Source organism: Dromiciops gliroides, chromosome 4, assembly GCF_019393635.1.
Source record: "Dromiciops gliroides isolate mDroGli1 chromosome 4, mDroGli1.pri, whole genome shotgun sequence".
Classification (NCBI taxonomy): Eukaryota; Metazoa; Chordata; class Mammalia; order Microbiotheria; family Microbiotheriidae; genus Dromiciops; species Dromiciops gliroides.
Window position 1 is genome coordinate 201766246 of NC_057864.1, and position 21593 is coordinate 201787838.

A 21593-nucleotide genomic window follows, 5' to 3' on the forward strand; every position below is an offset into this window, starting at 1 on the left:
ATTTAATGCAAAAACAAGCCTTGTAGAAGAGTAAGATCTTCTAGACTGGCTAATGGAATCTGAAAAAAACAAAATTAAGTCATCATTATTCTACCTGACTAGAAAAAAAGGGGGAAAAAGGATAGAGATTTTGGCTCTGGAGTCATCCTCAGCTCGGACTTTTTTCTAAACTGTCTAGCTGTCCTAAGGAGTCTGGGATTGTACTTCTGAAAAATCTCTTTGTAGGCTTCATGCAGACTATTTTAAAAAGATGCCAGAATTTGTTCATGGCCTGAATTTCCTCACGTTAACTTAAAAAAACCTAATTCTCCCAAACCACTTTTCCTGGTTCAGGGTTACATTGGCAACTGCTTAGGACCATATTCTCCAATTCCCCAAATCCATTCATATAGCTACTCTCAATTAAGATGGATGCCATTTGAATGGGTTACAGGAGGATGACTTGGATTTCTAAGGAATGATCATCTAATTTACCACTTAAACTCAATATATACAGTCTATTTCACATTGAGATTACTTCTAAAAAGCTACCTGCAGAAGTTGATGGCTTTCAAATTATACTTTCTGATAGCATTTCCAACTTCCCGAAGTCAGCTACATGTACTAAATTCAAATTAATTTTGACAAACCAGGAGTATATACATTTGAATAGTTGGGATAGTTATTAATCAGGGGAAAAGCATTCTCTGTTCTTCCAGGAAAAAAATGTCTCAGGCTTTGTAATAATTCTAGTCCCTAAATCAATCATAGAATTCAGATCAAAGGGGATCTTACTTCCTAATGATACAAATGTATCACACTAAAGGCATCATTCCCAAACCAACAGGGTTTCTATCAAATAATTTCCAAAATGACTCTGCAAGAAATCTGGACTTAAAACATCAAGAAAAAACAAAGCTTACTGCCAGCCTAATAACAATCCAGTTGAATGCATCTACAAATCAGCTACACAGGAGAAAAGAAAAAAAGACATTCTATTCCTTGATGAATGTTGGCATTCTATACTAGTCGTATTCAAAAGCCAGCATAGAGAAGTTATCACTTTTGTTGCCAGCTACAAAAGACTGGCATGAGCAGTTAATAATCTGAGCACAGAACAATCATACTATAAGCTATTTAATCTTTCAACTAATTTATCAAACCCAATACAAATATACATTTTAAATCACTCAATAATAAGTATAACATGTATTCCCTGGCCCTCTTTCCCAGAGCCAAGAAGGCTACATCTTTCCATGAGGGTACTATAGAACAGAGGTATCAGACTTGAGGCCTCCTACCAGCAAGAGGCTTGAAAAACTCAGGGAGTATAGCCCCACCAGATTAAAATGTAATTGGGAAATATTTAACAACAACAACAACAAAAATACAGCTGTTGATGTTCAGTTGTATCCAAATCTTCATGACCCCATTTGGGGTTCTCTTGGCAAAGATAATGGAGTGGTTCACCATTTCCTTCTCCATCTCATTTTTACAGATGAGGAAACTGAGGCAAACAGGGTTAAGTGATTTGCCCAGGGTCACATAACTAGTAAGTGTCTGAAGAAGATTTGAGCTTAGGAAGATGACTCTTCCAAGCCAGCCCTCTATCCACTGTGCTACCTCACTGAGTTCATCCCTTTGTTTATCCTGGACCAGATTGAAGGAGAATTATTAGAGAGAATACTTAAAGAAGGAATTGGTTTCAGGAAGATATTTCTGCCAAAAGTTTGAAGATATTAATATTACTGTTGTTCTGCTTGGTAAATTTTAATTGTGCTAGATCATAAACCCTAAGCTGAAGATACTGTCATATCTTAGCTTTTACTTTGCTCTGAAATTTTGTCTTTCTTTTAACAATTACTATACAATGTAAACTGGGTTGCTTGGGTGACCAGCAGAGGAAGCTCTGAATTTGTCTCCAAGCAGAAATACTTATTTAGCAAATTATCTCTAATAGATTTTTGCCTAAAAATGCAAAGTTTAGAATATTTTCTTCCACAAGGGAAGATAATTACTTTATTTCCTTTACCTTCAAAATGTTGACATAGGTGAGATAATTAATTTTGATTTCCCCTCCTTCATTTACGCAGCTTGACTAGAGCTTTGGCTTTTGTGGCGAGGAGTAGGTGTACAGTTATTGTGGTAGGGGGATTATAATTCCAGGAAGCATTTATTTCCTTGTTAAATCTTTCCCCTTGTACCATGGCATGCAAATAATGTTATTTTTTTCCAGTAAATTAGATTTCTAGTGACTGCTTTTCTCCTGCAATTTCTCTAAATGATAGTCTTGTACCACTTGTGCACCAATGTTCTCATGACAATTAAAGGGTCCTATTTAACATTCAGTGGTCTCCATGTTTAAATTCATTTCCTCATTATATTCTCTAAAGGATTAGACAATTTAGTAAATAAGTACTATGAAGTGGCACCTAGAGGCATGTGTTGGTGACCCTTGGAAATCTTTCTTTTCCCCCCTTTTTCTCTATAGCTCTCTCCTTCCACCCTTCTTTTTTTAGCCATCCTATTCCCTTTGTTTTTATTTTTTCCTGTCATGTTTCCCTCTTCCCATATAGCAATTGTGTGGGTCTTTGCACTCTGGGCTGACACTTGCTGACATTACCACTTAAGTGAACATTCTTTATCATGATGAGAGAGCCAGAGGCAAAAGCTTCTATCTTGACACTGCTTTTACCGAAACAGAAAGCCTAAGAAAATGCATTTGTACTTTCTTCTCACTGAGGGAGTGGGAGGGGAGATTCGCAGAACTGAGGAAATGGGTAATGTTGAATTAGGTTTAGATTCTAATTGTGATTCTGCCAGTAATCAGAATGACCTTGGTCAAGTCACTTAACCACGTCTATGGCCCTCAGGTTCCTTATTTGTATAATTGTGTATGGGGTTGGAAATCTACTTTAGCAGGCATTTTAGATAGTCCCTACCTTCATATGGGGCAGCTAGGTGGCACAGCACATAGAACACTGGACCTGGAGTCAAGAAGACCTGAGTTCAAATCCAACCTCAGACACTTACTAGCTGTGTGACTCTGGGCAAGTCACTTAACCTGGTTTGACCCAGTTTTCCTCAACTGTTAAATAAGCTGGAGGTGTAAATGGCAAACCATTCCAGGATCTTTGCCAAGAAAACCAAATTGCAGTCAGGAAGAGTTAGACTGAACAACAACCTTCATGTGAGTAGAGCCACTCTTTCCCATCTCCTCTCTTTAGCTACCCTGTGGGCTTGACTTTTCCTTAATCAAGGCCTTTACTTTACTTATCCTTTACTTAGGAGCCAGATGGCCCCCTCTTAAAACTGGGAAAATAAAATTGCCTAAGGCTAACTGCTCCTGAGGGAAGCAACCCCTCTTCCTTGATTACCAAACCTTCTCTCTCCACTTAAGTCTGCTTACTCATTGCTCAGACTTTGGTCAAAAGAAAACCCCAGGGTGGGCAGCTAGGTGGTGCAGTGGATAAAGCACCGGCCCAGGAGTCAGGAGGACCTGAGTTCAAATTTGACCTTAGACACTTGACATTTACTAGCTGTGTGACCCTGGGCAAGTCATTTAACCCTCATTATCCTGCAAAAAAATCAAGAAAAAAGAAAGAAAACCCCAGATTCACCTTTTGCTCTGCTTTGGGAAGCTACAGAATATTTTATCAATAAATTGCTCTCTCATTTTGCTCTAGAGCCCCTACATAACACAAAATCTCAACAGATCCTGTGTAGGTTCCCTCTATCTCCAATTCCCGCCCCCCCCATATCATGCCAAAGTCACTGCCCTTCTCTCTGTCCTCCTCATTCATGAAATGCATACAAATCAGGATCTGTTATGATCCATTAAACTTTATGCTAAATTACATTAAACATAAATTGAAACAGATCTTAAAGAATAGCTTTGGAGGTAATAGCAGCTCTCTCCCAGATGGGGAGTTATGGAGGAACCTCTCAGTCCTTTGGAGACGAAGGTTCAGCAAAGTTTGAGTCTTTGGGGACTCAGTCTGCCCCAGGGGCCATAGCTGTCACTTGGAGTTTCAGTGGTTGCTCAATGCAAGGTGAGTACCAGCCTACATGCTCCTCTAGTCCCCTTCTCTACCCCCTACCCGCCCCCCCCCTCTCTCTCTCTCTCTCTCGCTCGCTCACTCACTCTCCCTTGAGTCATATACCCAGTGTCACAGCCCTGGAGGACCTCAGTCCCAAACCTCCACACCCTTGCTCACTTATTTCTCTTCATGAGCTTTCTGGTCCAATCCTCCTTTGGGATAAAGGAAGAGCAGAATTAATTTTCCCAAAATGGAGACAGCCTTCATGTCCCCAGGTACTTCTATAGGGCCAGCCCAAACTGGTCTCCAATACCCTGCTGCATTTGTAAAATGAAAGAGTTTAATTAAATGAGCTTCAAGGCCTCTCAGTTTTGACTTTTTGTGATTATGATTCTACAGCTATATGACTTTAAGAGTTTGTATCTTGAAGGGGCAGCCTAGTTTACAGCAGACATGGGCACCATAACAACTTTAGTCTGTACTATCTGACAATTTGTTCATCATTCTCACATCTAAAGGTCACCCATTGACAACTATTTCAGTTCATCCAGATGAATATTCAGCAAGGATCCTTCTCTCTGCTTCCTGACCTTGGGAGTTGAACAGTATGAGGAAGGAACTCATTCTACCAGAATTATTTGTAATGTCAAAACCACTACATAAATTAGCATGCATCCAGGAGCTACAAATTAGACCAAAAAAAGATGTATGTTGGCAGATATTTAAGACATTTGTATGGGGGCAGCTAGGTGGCACAGTGGATAGAGCACCGCTCTTGGATTCAGGAGGACCTGAGTTCAAATCTGACCTCAGACACTGGACACTTGCTAGCTGTGTGACCCTGGGAAAGTCACTTAACCCTCATTGCCCTGCAAAAACAAACAAGCAAACAAAAAGCCCTAACTCTTAGCCCTTCTTGTGTGGTAAACTCATATTTCCTTAAGGGCCTTTGGGGAACTAGAGAGGTTGATAATATATTAGTGTGGAAATTAATTGGGGCAAAATAAAGGTAATTACATTTATTGACATGATAAATCTGACAACTTTTTACATCTTTGCAAATACTTGAAAATATTAAACATGCCTTTATTTTGCTGCAGTCACTGGTTTTACATGATTTAGCATTACATCCACAAGATGCAATATTGGACACATATTCTTCATTTCTTCATCATGAAACCATATATCACATTGGCTACTGAGCATACCACCTTTGATGAATAATCCATTTTTCCAAGTCTAGTCAAGATTGTAGCTTTTAATGGGGTTTAAATGAGACAAGTTCCCAGGCCACTGAAAACATTTTTTAATCTCCATTTCTTTTTTTTTTCTTTTTCTTTTTTTTTTTTTTGGTGAGGCAATTGGGGTTAAGTGACTTGCCCAAGGTCACACAGCTAGTAAGTGTTAAGTGTCTGAGGCCGGATTTGAACTCAGGTCTTCCTGACTCCAGGGCCAGTGCTCTATCCACTGCGCCACCTAGCTGCCCCAATCTCCATTTCTTTTATGAGATGTACATGAAGTCTTGTTACAGTATTCCAAATCCATTTGGGAATTTTTATAATTCTGGAGAAATTCTGCTTCTCTAGATAGGTAGGTAGCAAAGTGAATAGACCGCCAAGCCTGGAATTAGGAAGGCTCATCTTCTTGAGTTCAAATCTGGCCTCAGATACTTCTTAGTTGGGTGTCCCTAGGCAAGTCTACTAACTTTGCCAAGAAAACTTCAAATAGGGTCACAAAGTGTCGACACAACTAAAATGACTGAAGAACAGCAACAAATCTGCTTCTCAGATATTAATATATTTTTTAGAGTTCATCATTCTTTCAACTGGGACAAGACTTCCTGGCCAACTGGGAGTAAAAATCCTCAAAACATATTGTTTACAACGTATGTTTTACAGTTTGATGAAGATCATACAGGCTCACTTGACCTTCTTCTGACAATGGTTTTGGTATATCCTTGAATGATAAAGTGAGTTTCATCAATATAAATTACCTTTTTTCCAATCATTTGTACTCTAGTCTTTGTATTATCTTGCCTATAATAAGTAATTTTTTTCCATAATAATATGACTAGGGTTTTTTTACACTGATATTTTAACTGTTCTTCCTACCTCAAAAAGCCTATGCCAACACATAGAGGAAATCAATAACAATCACTCTAGCTGCTAGCTCACTTTGAAGGTGTTTGCTTGTTTTCTGAGGATTATTTATATTGTTTTACAGCAAGTCTTTACCAATTCTAGGCATTGTTTTGTTTGGCTCTCAGCTACACTTTCCTTTGTGCTTTGGTTGGAATTGATCCTGTTTCATTGTGAGTTTGAATGATGAAATTCATCTCCTCCTCATAACAATAGCTGCTGCAATATCTCTAACAGTTATTGAAGTGTGCACTTTAAGAGTTACAACCATTGCACATTATCTTGGAATGATAGTTATTTTTTAAAATCACATAATTAAAAACAGAATATAAGAGATCAATGAAACACATGGGCATGCCATGAGATCCAGCACTCCGACGAGAGAGAGCTAATTAAAGGTGGGGAAATTAGCTCAATTAGAGTTCATCTGATTGCAAGGTTAGATATTATGAGTCAGCCTACTGTCAATAAAAGAACATATGTATGACCATTATTGTCACAAAATGAAGTCATATAAAATTATTGCTTGTCCCAAGTAATTTGCACAGCACAGTTGTTACCTTTTATGATGTCAGCCTCAAAAGTAGAGTCTTGTCTTTGCTTCTGTTCACATTTCACTCATGATACAAAGGGTATTAGAGTGAAATTGGTTTTGTCATCTGATAAGAACCAATTTGATTGTAGCTTCATTCTAGTAGAAAGGGACAGGATATCCAGCTGACCCAACAAATGCTCAGGCTGCCAGGCCACTCAGTATAATCTCTAAGGAGTGGTAAAATTGTATATGACATGACTAAGGGTCAAGGTTAAGGACAATAAAGAATTAGAGCTCAGCAGTATACCATTCATTGCTTCCCCCCCCACCCCCCTTTCTTCTGGAAAACTCTAAGGTACTATCTGGGCCATTGATCTCTAGACAATCAGAATTGGGCATATCTCAAAATATCTTTCAAACTGCCATTTTAATTTAATTTATTTTCTTTCCAATTCCTTTCCTTTTTTCCTTTCTCTGTTTTCCCTGCCTCCCCCCCCCTTTTCCTTTTTGCTTTTCCTCTTTTCTCTTTTCCCTTTCTCCCTTGCAGATCAGCATGGATGCTTTAATCGGTTGTTTTTCCAATTTGGGCCGGTTTGTTCCTCTTTAGAAAACCTAAAGGTACTCACCATATTGGTTCTGGACTTACCATGGACAGTCCAATTGATAGGGCTCTAGCCGAACAACAGGTCAAAACTCCCAAACTTAAGCAATCCACCACCCTCAGCCTCCCAGCAGCAAGTGACTATAGCCGTATGCCATCATACCTGGCTGAACTGTCAGGCTTCAAGAGAGATTTGACTGAGAAGTAAAATCCTATATTTCACAATCCTTCTGGAGGAGATCTAGGTTTAGTTAGGGAACAGTCTTTGGTTAAAACACGTGATCTTTCATTTATCTTTGTGCACCTTGAATGAAGATCTTTGTCTTTAGGGTGCTTTCATATTTCATCATCTGACTGTCCTAATCCTTCCACTAGGGGGAGATTAGAAGAAAAGGTCTGATGTTAGCCAGGTTGGAGAATGGTTGGTCCTGTTAACGGCAGCAATCTCATTTCCTTCAGCTTTTCTTTCCAATAGGGCAACAAAGATTTAGTCAAACCTATACCCTTCTAGTATAAATAGAGGGGAGTTCTTTTTCATGGTTGAGTGCAGAGATGGAAATGAGAGCTTAGCACAGTGCCTGGCACATAGTAGGCACTTAATGAATATTTATCGATTGATCAATGGTTTACCACAAAGGATAGTGCACTTTATTATTTTGCTTTGAAAAGTCCAGATTTTTATTTGGGTGTTTTTTGTTTTGAAATCACCTGCATTTCCCAGCATACTCCTCCCCTTCTGAAGAGCCACCTTTCTAATAAAGAAGAAAGTTCAGTAAAACTAACCAGTTCACTGAGAAAGTCTGACATTTTCTACAAGGTTCCATTTTCATTGTCTCCCACTTCTGTAAAGAAGGGAGGAAAGTATATTCTTTTATTTCACCTCGGGGTCAAACTTGGTCATTCTGATTTTAAGGCATTCAATGTGGATCACTTTGTTGTTGCTGCTGCTGTTCTTTCTATTTACATTGTGGTCATTATCATGCATATCATTTAGCTCTTGTGCTTATTTCAGTTGGAATCAGTTCACAGGTTTCTCTGTATTTATCATATTAATAGTTTCTTATTATTTATCCATCTACTTATTTATTTATCTGTCTATTTTTGGGAGGCAATCAGGGTTAAGTGACTTGCCCAGGGTCACATAGCTAGTAAGTATCTGAGACCAGATTTGAATTATATAGTTTCATAGAGCACAGTAATATTCCATTACATTTATAAACCACAACTTGTCTATTCACTGGGAAATCAACGGGCATCTACTTTGTTTCCAATGCTTTGCTATTACAAAAATTTCTGCTACAAATGTTCTGGTGTCTTTGAGGCTTTTTTGGTTGTTGTCAAATCAATAATTTCATAGGATATGTGTCAAGCAATGGGATCTCTTGTTCAAAGAGTAAAGACATTTTACTCACTCTCTTGACATGATTCCAAATTACTTTCCAAAATGGTCAAATTAATTCTCAGTTCTACCAACAATGCATTAGCATGCCCATCTTTCTACAATGCTTTTAGCATCAACTATTCCCATTTCTTGTCATCTTTGCCAATTTGCTGGGTGTGATAAGAGATCTCATTCTCCCCTCCATTTTTCTTGCTATTCGTGGTTTGAGCAACATTTCATTCAGTAGTTAATATTTTGTGATTTTTTTTCTAGTGAGTTAGCCAGACAACTAGTATTTGTTAAGCATCTTCTAAATGAATCCACCTGTGCCAAGTGCTGGGGATACACAGGAAGGCAAAAGACAGTCCCTGCTCTCAAGGGGTAGAGCTTACAATCTGATGAGGAAGACAACATGTAAACAACTATATACAAATATATGTAAACACACACACATATATATCTATATTTATATAGATATATATGTGCGTATATATATATATATATATATATATATCTCAAATTGGAGATAATTGAAGGAGAGAAGATATTAGCATTAAGAAGAACCAGAAAAGACTTTTTATAGAAGGTGGAACTTTAGCTGAGACTTGCCTGATACCAGGGAAGTCAGGGGATGGAGTTGAAGAGGAAGAGAGCTCCAGACATGGGGGATAGCCACTGAAAACATTCTTAGGGAACATTTATTTGAATCTATTCTTTAGCCACTTATGCACTGGGGAATGAGTTTTGTCCTCGCATCTTTCTGTTGCCTATATAGCTCAGCTATCAGACCCTCATCAGAGACATTTGATAAATAGTTTGTTTTTCAAAGTCTATCTCTTCTCATCTTGGTTGTATTAATTTTGTTTGTGCAATAATGTTCTATTTCATGTGATCAAAACTGTCTGTTTTATCTTTTATAATCACCTCTTGCTGTGAAAAAGGTTTTTTATCTGATTCTCTTCAAGTTTACTGCACAATAGGTTATAGAATTCAGTTATTCCTTATTCTTATTTGTCTGTTGTATTTATCTACACTTCAATTTTTTAAATATTACCAAATAGTTTTGATGCTTACAGATTTATAATAGTTTTAAGTCTAGAAGTGGCATTTCCCCTTCATTCCTACTTCTTCTCATTGTTTTACAAAGGGTTTTTGATTGACTTTTTTTTTTTTGCTAGGCAATGAGGGTTTAAATGACTTGCCCAGGGTCACACAGCTAGTAAGTGTCAAGTGTCTGAGGCAGGATTGGAACTTAGGTTCTCCTGAATCCAAGGCCAGTGCTTTATCCACTTCACCACCTAGCTGCCCCTTGATTGACTTTTTTTTTTTTTTTAGTGAGGCAATTGGGGTTAAGTGACTTGCCCAGGGTCACACAGCTAGTAAGTGTAAAGTGTCTGAGGCCAGATTGCCCCCCCTTGATTGACTTTCAATCCTTGATATTTTCACTTACAACATTACCATCAGCAAAGAATTAATATTCTTAAATTGCATTTTTATAGCCTTCCCTTCTGCCATTTTCCCCCTTAGCTCAGTTATGCTTATGAGAATAGAGCCATAGCGTTTGAAAGAAAGCATAAAGAATTCCTTGAAATCAGACTGTAAGCAAGGATTGAACTAAAATCGACATCTTGGCAGCATTGCTCTCTCCCTTAGGTATGTTCTCAATGAGAGTCAAGATATTGTAAAGGACATAGGAGTGTTTCACAGCTTGGAAATGGTTTTATGGGCTGGTAAATTTTAAGGGGGCTTTTTTTGCAAGGCTAGCAGAGAGAGCCAAACAAGATTTCCCATTCAATTTTCTACATAAGCCAGAAAGTACATGTGGTTATATTGCCTTGTATTCTATTAGGTTTTCTAAAGGTTGAGTATTTGGGGAGGGGAGTTTAAGAGGATTGGAGTCTTGACCTGTGGTTTGTCAAGTCTGAAAACAAATGACCAAAAAGTCACTGAGGTTATACAACCGCTGCTAACTCTAAAAATACTAAAGAGCTCACACAGGTCATCAACCACAGTGAACTAAGAAATAAAATAAAATAAAAACAAAAATTAAAAAATAGGTCCGGGGCAGCTAGGTGGCGCAGTGGCTAGAGCACTGGCCCTGGAGTCAGGAATACCTGAGTTCAAATTCGGCCTCAGACACTTGACACTTACTAGCTGTGTGACCCTGGGCAAGTCACTTAACCCCAGTTGCCTCAATAAAAAAAAAAAAATAGGGCCAACAGCGGTCATAAGCAAAAAAACTTTATTCCATTGGAGGAGGGAAACTAGATGCATATGCTGAGGCCTCCTCTAGGAGAAGATCCTCTTTAGTGAGGCCAAATCTTAATACATATAGCAATGGCTATGCAGTGAGCTGCAGCCCTGACAATGAGGAGTAACAGAAACAATCAGACTAGTTTGTTTCATAGCAGGGCTTCATGACTGGAACATAGGTCCTGCAGGTGCTGGTCTGAGCTCAGGGACCACCTGGGACTCATGAAAAACAATTCTGGGATTTCGCTGCAGCAGAGTTCATCCAGAGGGTGAGTGCAAAGGATTGTTGTCATGCCAAACTCAGGGAACAGCTTGTTTGCTGGGGTTTAGCTCTAAAAACCAGGGTGTCTCCTAATAGTAAAAAGAGAGGGGTGGTCTCTGCATGGGGATCCTGACAGATTTCAAAGGTGTAGAGAATTCATGGTATGAAAACTCCCTCCAGAGATGCCATCAACATGTACTTAGTAAACAAATTTCACTCTGTCCTGTTCTCTTCTTCTTAATCACTCTAAGATGGTTTCTTTACGGTTGCTTATAAATGAACACATTTCTATTTTTAAAAACCAAGCTAATAAAGAGAAAGTTTTATCTTTTGCTTTTCAGCCTAAAGTCCTATAAGTAATCAAAAAGACAAGCATAAATGTAACTTTATCCACACTGACAGACATAATAAACCCATACATTCATAAAGCACTGGAGCATCATACAAAGCATAAGAGCTGTTCTGCATGAACATTAAACATGCAAGAAGATAAGACTTTCATGATAACATCTGGAAGAATAATGAGGTACAAAATACAACAATAATTTGTCATTCCAAAACCCAATTCCGTACCATGTACCGGTCTCTTCTTTGCATATTAAATCATCAGTTACTTAACATAATTTTTTGCAAAGTGATTCCAGGTTTCCTTTTAAACACAGGTTGTGGGGGCTGGGAGGGGTGGGGTGGGAAGCCTCATCCAGGCTTCAAAGAGACTAATGGAAGCAAGAAACCTGAAAGCATATCTTCATTATCTTCTTTTGTATGGAAATTATAGCACTATTCAAAGAAAAACACTGAGTTGAAGTTCAATATGGGTGTATGTATGTGAGCAGGGTATTCAGTCTTCTTTGAGAGTGATTGATCTGGGCTTTGTAGATGCCCTGGGATGTTTATAGTGGAGGTGGCATAAGGATAGTGATGGATGGATGGCTTGGCAATGAAATACACACTTTAGGAAAAGACACTAACCAGATATAATCCAGTGTTGGCTCTTTTCTGGTCCATCTAAGCCAATCTAGCAAGCACATATGAAGTGTTTATCGTGTGCCAGGGCTAGGTACCTAGGCACTGAAGAGAAAAAGATTTAAAGGAAAAATAGTTTGTTTTCAAGGAATTTACATTCTTCTGGGAATAATATGAGAGAAATGATTGGTTCTTTCCTATATTGATAATTAATTATTAAATTAGAATCAAGATTTTTCCTCTTTTCTACTTTCTCATCCAGAAATCAACCAGAATGGGAAATCTTGGGCAAAGACTTATCCAGGCTAAGATCTAATCAAAGACAATAAAGAAATTCTCAGTTTAGGCTAATGGGTGGATTCCTATTCATTGTGTTTACTCAGGTGTGGGAAAATATGGGTTCTCCCTTTTGTCCAATGGGTGAGAAGGAAATTGATAAGTCTTTTTGACCCAGATTTGGTGCTCAGGGTCATGTACCCCTAGACCCTCATTGGAATAAGTCTACCTTTCATTATAATATTCATTCTCTCATTACTTGTAAACCAATCAGCATTAATTTCCACCCTCATGTGCACCCTGTTTTCCAAGGGCATATAAACTGTGAGCCCTCTGCCATGAATCATCTTTGGTCAAACAAAGATGGCACAAAGGCCATTGCTTTTATTAATAAAATGATTAATTACCCAGAAACCACATTTCTCAAACATCAGAACTAATAATGATGATAGCTAGCATTCATATAGCACTTTAAGGTTTACAAAGCACCTCACATATGTTGTTTCATTTGATCCTCATAACAACCTGATGTAGTAAGTTCTATTCTCCCCTTTTTATAGCCGATGAAAGTGAGACTATGAAAAGTTAAGTGACTTGCCCAGGATCATACAGCTAAGTAAATGTCTGAGGCTGGATTTGAACTCATATCTTCTTTCCTTCAAGTCCAGCCTTCTATCAACTGTACCACCTAGCTGTCAATGTATGTGATAAGTTACTGTAGGAGAGAGAAGTGACAACCAAGGCACTTGGGTAAGACTTCTGAGAGAAGGGGAGATGTGAACTAAAACTTGAAGGAAGCTGTTGCTGTTCAGTCATTTTAGTTGTGTCCGACTGTCCATGACCCCATTTGGGGTTTTCTTGGCAAAGATACTGGAGTGGTTTGCCATTGCCTTTTCCAGTTTGCTTTACAAATGAGGAACTGATGAAGGAAGCTAGGTATTTCCCAAAGGCATGGGTGTTCTTAGAGTATTACTGATTAGAAAAGTGACTTTTTTAATGGGCATTTCTTGTGATAAAGATTGATAAATCACTCTCTGCTCTTATTTCCTTTTATTAGGATGATATTACAGATAGTATTCATCACCTTGGCAACAGAATAGGAGAAACTTGCAGCTCTCTGGAGATTAGTGACTAATCTTAAATATAACAGAGATGCTAGTTTCCAATGGCAATTTTAAATTCATAGGAAACCATTAGTTTGGGTGTTTGCAATGCCAAGAACTACTTTCCCCTGCCCATCCTCTCTCTCCTTTAAGTATGGATAATCAATAACATGGCCAAACAAGTCAGGATGGAAGGGAATAACATGGCTAACCTATGCACAGACCAAGTGGTTGGCCCTCAGTCTCCCCACTGGCTTTACCTCTGGAGCAGTGATTCTTTTTTTTTTTTCTTTTTGCAGGGCAATGGGGGTTAAGTGACTTGCCCAGGGTCACACAGCTAGTAAGTGTTAAGTGTCTGAGGCCGGATTTGAACTCAGGTACTCCTGACTCCAGGGCCAGTGCTCTATCCACTGGGCCACCTAGCTGCCCCTCTTAGTCCAATTTTATAAAAGCTCAGGATAATTTCCTATTTCCTAAGGAGGACACTGTGAACATTTCAAAACAAAAATACATTTGAATTCACTTAGGACTTTAAAGTAGATGCCGTGGAATATTTTAGAAGACAAACTGGGGCACATTCTGAAATCACTTAACAAGAACCTTGATTTTTAGAGCTGAAAGAGAACTTGGTCAAACCTTCTCATTTTACAGATGAGGAAAACCAAGTTTTGGAGGGATGAAGCATCTCCCCCAAAAGTTGGCAGAACTAAGGACTGGAACATAGAGTTCCCAACTCCCAGTCAGGTGTTCAAGTTCCCATAGATCATGTCACTCACAGAAGGCTGGAAATCACTCCTCTAAAGGAATTTCCATGCAGTAGAATTGCTGATTTATTGGGCCTAGCCTAGAAGTCTTTGCTTTGCTGTGAACATCAGAATTGTATTTTTTTTTTGTTTTGTTGGTTTTGTTTTTTTTTGGCAAGGCAATGGGGGTTAAGTGACTTGCCCAGGGTCACACAGCTAATTAAGTGTCAAGTGTCTGAGGCCAGATTTGAACTCAGGTACTCCTGAATCCAAGGCCAGTGCTTTATCCACTGCGCCACCTAGCTGCCCCAGAATTGTATTTTTTTTAACCTAAGGACAGTGTCTGCCGCTGAAATACACTTTCAGTAGCTTTTTAATTCAGAAGAGATTAGCATTTTTTTGTGCCTAGTACAACACAAAGTAATCAGTGGGGGCAATGGCATGATGGCCAATGGCCATTATCAAGCCTAGACACTGACCCCCCCCTCGCCTCTAACTGTAAGGGTGAGTAGGGAAGGAGGGGGAGGGCTGTGTTATACTGGGCTATAGAGGAGTTTACCTGGGTTCAAGTAAAGCCAGGAAGTGTCAGGATGGGAGGAGAAAGCTTAACTTTCAGCTTTAATCAATTCTTATCAATTAGGTGCTAAATTGTTTTTCTTCTACAGAAGGCCTGCCAGTGTTTTTAGTATCCTAGGGCAAAGTCTTGGTTGACCTGCCCTAGCTATGCTTGATGTTCAGCCTAATCCAAACTCCAGCAGCTTGTTTAGAGTCAAATCACTGATGGTAAAGGCAACAGGAAAAAAACGGCCCTCAATTCTCAACACTGCAGATGTCTCTAGGCTAGTTTACATGTCTCATGCAATCACCTTCCTGAGGGCAAACCAGACTTTGTTGGACATAGTTGGATGAGAATCATGCAGTTTAGCTTAAAGTTGGGGTTGGACTTTCCTTAGCTGTGGAGATAGCCCCTCAGCTTTGGCTACTTGAACTGTTGCCATAGTTACGGGTTCTCCTGCCTTTGATGTAAAGGCACGGGAAAGAGAAAGGGGGGTGGAGGAGAGAGTGATTAGACAAATCTGTGTGGTGTGTGGAAGGGGAGGAAGGAGGTGGTATATCTTTTATAGTCTATGATCCAAGGAGATTTCTGTTTATACTTTTATACATATATGTGAAGGAGAAAACTATAATAATTAGCTTTTAGGGTCAATCAACTATCACATTACGGCTTCCAATAAAAGCATAAAACCTCAATCTTAGACAATGAGAGGAAAAGAGAATTTTTAGTTAAAGTTCTACCTCTGGTGAGAACTACCCCCTTTCCCTATATCCCATGAAATGTAAACTCCTGATGTCTAGAGAGCCTTGATGTGAGAATATCCTCTATCAAACAAAACAAAATACATCTTGCTCATATGGAAGTCCTGGGAAGTAGCATTAGGCACATAGAAGTTAAGAGACTTCCCTGTGGTCACATAACAAATAGATTTTAGAGACCAGATCTGAACCCATGTTTTCCTAAATCTTTTTTTTTTTTTGTCGTTTTCCTAATTTTTTTTCTTTTGGTGAGGCAATTGGGGTTAAGTGACTTGCATAGGGTCACATAGCTAGTAAGTGTTAAGTGTCTGAGGCTGGATTTGAACTCAGGTCCTCCTGACTCCAGGGCCAGTGCTCTATCCACTGCACCAACTAGCTGCCCCCAGCCATACTCTTTCATTCAATATGTTTTGCCTATATTCTTGGATTTGCAAGGCAGCTGGCTAGAGCTAGGTGTGCAGTCTGTATATGTGGCATAATTATACTCTGTGTGAGGCTAAGTGACCCCATTGGGTCCCATCCTAGGGGAGGGGGCAATGATGTTTAGATTCCACCCATGATCTCTCGACTATTATAGTACTATGTTAATAGCCCTTGAATGAATTCTTTGAGGAGTTTCAATAATTTAGGCATAGACCAAAAGAGATGGCTCTTTTGGGGGCAGGGCAGTGAAGGAGCAGAGAGGAGGTGTCTCCTAGCTCATAATGCCAAAAGAGATTATATATAGCCAGACTCCCTTATTTTACAGAGACAGAAAAAGATGAGGCCTAAAGAGATGAAGTAAATTGCCCAAAGATCTGGGATTAGAACCTAGGTGAGTTTTGATGGATTTATTCATTCAGTCCTACACACTTTCTACTTTCTCTATAGAGCTGTGAAACCATTAGGAAGTGAAAACTTTTTTCCTTTTTTCTTTTCCTGCAAACTGCTTCATAGTTTGATGTCATACTTCAGACTCTTATAATAAGACTTGCTTTTGTATCCTGGGTTATGGATTTCTGTCTGTGGTGTGTTTAAGAAATATAACAAGTTGGAACTGTGTTTAAAAATGACCTATGGGGAGAAATTTCAACAAAGCAATTGATCTTGCCTCACTGATATCCTGTCTCTGATGAAATGCTTGTAAAGAAAGAAGCTGGGAGAGACCTTAGAGATCATCTACCCCCTCATCTTACAGATAAAGAAACTGAGGTAAAGTAACTTGCCCCATGTCACACAGAACTTCTGAAATTTGTTGAGTTTGGAGAAAGCAGCTTTAGTAAATGATAACAGGGCTCCTTCCCTACATTTCTCCTTCAGTGTTCCTTTCCTTGGCCTTTTGTCAACACTTTTTCTGAGCAGATTTAGAGTTTGAACGTCAATATATGATACATACCAACTGACTACCCTGTGGTTGTGTTTAGGTTTGGCCCTTCCTTTGTCTTTCCTTACTTCTAATACCACTGGCAATTGACCACCACCCTCTGATAACAAGGTAACTGGAACTATCCTGGGGTTGATTAATGAGATAGGATACCATTCTGACTTCTTTTCAGGAGGATCTGGTACCCTATCATTTTGAAATGAAGGGCTATATACAGTACTCCCACTTGGGTTCTCTCCTGACACTTAAAGCAGGTGATGCCTGGAATAATAGGCAATCAATAAATGATTGTTGAATTGAATTGATGGAGTGAGAACTGAAGTGAGCCAGCTTCCATATCGAATCACTCACTGGTTTCTAAGCAAAGGGATCCTGGTTTCCTCTCATGTCCTAAGCCAAATGAAGAATTAAAAAACCTATAACAATCATCTTCTAAAAGACAAAATGTTAAATTGAAATTAACTTCTGGATAATGCCAGACCTCCTTGATTAAAAACATTAAACCGTTACTATATATTTAATATATTTTACTATATATTATATTTTATATGTATAATATATTATGTTACATTATATTTTTATATCTTTTACTATATCTCTGCCCCGCCCCCTTTCTCTCAACTCCTCCAGGCACCTAGAGTTCAGCAGATGCAATATAAGATTTCTTTTAAAAAAAAGTTTCAAATTTAAAAATAAGCTTTACTATATCTTTCTCCCCCCTCCCCTTTCTCCCAAATCTTCCAGTCCCCTAAAGTTCATCAGATGCAGTTATCAGCTCTCTCCAGTTGGAAACATTCTCTGACAGAAGACAGATTGCCGCTGGAGCGCAGTGATCAAGATGCAATATTTCACTTTAATGCTATTATCCTCATTTTTAATCCCAGGGCTATCAATAATGTTTTTTATTCTACTGTCACTAAGCCTTGGTTAATATTTACCTCTGCTTCTTAAGCATAACCCAGATACATAACATCTGAGATAACCTAGTTTTTTATCTTGAATATTTGCCAGCTTTCAGTCACTGACAGGTTTAGGGGGAGGGTGAATAGGAGAGAGGGGGAGTCTATGTTCCTTGAAATATTGTTTCAGGCTTTTCGTTGAACTGTAGAAAAAAGTAATAGAAACTACTCTTTTAAAAATCACTGAAAAAGAGAGAAAATGTAAGCTCCTTGAGGGCAGAGTCTATTTTTATTTTTTGTCATTGTATCCGCAAGTGCCTGGAAGATAGCGGGCTCTTAATAAGTAGTTGCTGATGAACTGATCATGAGTGAGATGATCAGAACCAGGAGAACATTGTAAACAGTATCATCAACATTATGTGTTGATCAACTGTGATAGACTTGGTTCTTCTCAGCAATACAATGGTCCAAGATAGTTCCAAAGGACTCATGATGGAAAATGTTCTCCAAATCCAGAAAAAAAAAAAGAGCTGTGGAATTTGGATGCAGATCGAACTATTTCTATTGTTTTGTTGTTGTTGGTTTTCTTTTTTGAGGTTTTTCCTTTTTGCTCTGATTCTTCTCTCATAACATGACTAATGCAGAAATATGTTTAATGTGATTGTACATATATAACCTATATCAGATCACCTGCTGTCTTGGGGAATGGGGAGGGAGGGGAGGGAGGGAGAAAAATTTGAAACTAGAAATCTTATAAAAACAAATGTTGAAAACTATCTCTAAATGTAACTGGAAAATAATAAAATATTTATGTGGAAAAAAAATAAGTAGTTGCTGAACTGAACATGTATGGCCTACTTTTTGGTTGAACTAGTACCAAAAAAGCCTTGAAGTTACAGCTTATGGAAGTTTGACCTCAGCTTCCCTTTGGGAGCAGCAAAACCTCTATCTAACCTCTGCCCTAAGTTTCTCCCCAAAACTGGTCTTCTTTAGGGGCTTCTGTTTGTGATCCTTGAAAATTTGGTGTTCTGACAAAAAATGTACATAAACCAAGTGGTTAGTTATAAACCAAGACATAGATATTGAGTTTTCCAGGTATTGGCCTCAAGGGGGCATTTTCTTTCTATTATGAAAATTACTTATATTCTGTTTCTGTTTCATATTGATTTTTCTTTTCTTTTGCTGTGGCCTAGGAGAATATCACTGGAGCATATGAAAAGTCTAGAAAAAATTTTAATTGCGTCATTATGATTAAAACACACAGAAAGAACTCTTACCTCCTGGAGTCTCAAAAATATTTTGCTGATGTTGTAATTAGATCAACCCTGCTTGGGATCCTCCAACTTAGCTCTGATTTTCTGTTCCTTCTTCTTGTTGCTCCTCATAATAGTAATAATTCATGTTTATATGATACTTTTATAAAGATGATAAAACATTATTCTTGAAATACTTCTATGAGGTAGATAGTATAGGTGGTAAAATGGATTGAATACTAGACTTGGATCAAGTAAGATATTTATAAAGTGTCAGCTATTATCACACCCTTTTTACAGATTAGGAAATTACAGCTCAAGAGAGGTTAAATGATTTGTTCATGGCTACTCAGCTTGAAAATGTCCCAAGTATCCCAAGTATCTTTATCTTTATTTCAGGGAATAATAACACTTCAGAAGTTATAGCTTCTTCAAAACTCAGTTGGGCAAAGACCATCTATTGGAACCTTTCCTGAACTACTGATGCCTCCTTTCATGCAACAAGGCTACCTTCTTTAGAAATACACTGTTTTAGGGGGCGGCTAGGTAGCACAGTGGATAAAACACTGGCCCTGGATTCAGGAGGACCTGAGTTCAAATCTGGCCTCAGACACTTGACACTTAATTAGCTGTGTGACCCTGGGCAAGTCACTTAACCCTCATTACCCCGCAAAAAAAATAATAATAATAATAATAAAATAAAAAAACAGTGTATTTCTTTTTTTTTTTTTTTTTGCGGGGCAATGGGGATTAAGTGACTTGCCCAGGGTCACACAGCTAGTAAGTGTCAAGTGTCTGAGGCTGGATTTGAACTCAGGTCCTCCTGAATCCAAGGCCGGTACTTTATCCACTGCGCCACCTAGCTGCCCCTGAAATATACTGTTGATTGAATGGAGATAACTGGAGCTGTTTGGGGACATGTAAGTAGATCATAGCCCACTTCCTGGTCCACCTGCCCAAGGCCCACTAATGTTCCTGGACAATTGTACAGGGCAACTAATCCCATAAAAATGGCAAGCATTCCATTCTCCTGGCATTGTGGACAGAGAACACTGCAATCCATTGGCCACCATTGATTATCAGCTTCCTCTGTGCACATGGTCTTGTCTCCCAGATTCATTCTCTAACACATTCTGGGGACAATTCCAATTGATGATGTGAACTCTTGTGGCATTTTCAACACTTCTTCCTCTATTTGTTACCTTCTGGACTCCCAAATAACAGACTAACGCACATCCAAGATAGGCTATAAAAGTAGGCTGCTTGTCCACATTCTGTTTCGTCAAAACTAAACGTTTTAATGCATTTAAGTGCAAATCATCTCTAAATAAATCATCCATCCATTCTGGGGGGTAGTTTTGGGGGACTTAGGGTATTGTTTATCATGCCTAGGGTAGAAGTGGAAGGGTCCACTCATGGACCCAATTCCACTGCTTATTGGCACAGAAGCTTTCACCTGTTCTGTTTCTGACCTGGATTGTTTCATGGCTCTTAGGGGCCCCCATCTCCTACAGGCTCACCAGGTAGTGGGTGTCACACTTAGTGCAGATATCAGATCAGCTTTAGCACTACTGCATCTCAGAACTCTAGAGCTCAAGCAATCCACCAATTTCAGTCTCATCACCATACTTGGCTCTTGTATGCTTGTGGAAGAAGCGTAATATGTCTTATATAATCTAAACGACCACATAATCCCAAAACCCACATATTTAGCTTTAGATTATACTGTATTTTTTAAAAGGCGGGTGTACTTTCCTAATTTTGAGTTGAAATTAATACATAAATTAGTTTGCATTTCTAATGATGGATGGTGAAACAGCCAGGGAGCATACTGAGTCATAGTGGAAAGCCATCCCTGAATCAAAATTATGCCATAGATCATCCACAAAGCAGACTATTCACTTTGAAATTATAAAAAAGGATGATGATACATTGTTTGGGAAGCTGGGCAATCAATTGAAGGTGCCCATGTCTTAATTTTTGAGGCAGCTGGTAACTCAATGGATAGAACACTGGGATTGGATACAGGAAGAGCTGAGTTCAAATCTAGTCTCAGACATTTCCTAGCTGTATGATCCTGGGCAAGTCACTTAACCTCTGACTGCCTGACAAAAGGATCTACTGAATCTAATGGAGAAGGCAATGGCAAAATACTCCAGTGCCTGTGCCAAGAAGACTCCATGGGACATTGCTGTCCATGGGGTCATGAAGAATTGACCATGACAATAACTTTTTTTTTTTTTAGTGAGGCAATTGGGGTTAAGTGACTTGCCCAGGGTCACACAGCTAGTAAGTGTTAAGTGTCAGAGGTCGGATTTGAACTCAGGTCCTCCTGAGTCCAGGGCCGGTGTTTTATCCACTGAACCACCTAGCCACCCCGACAATAACATTTTAATTTTAAAATGACAAATATGAGAAATACTCATCAGATAGGGGCAATTTAGGGCCTAGGAGATAGTCATAGAGAGTCTTTGAGAGTTCTTGCCT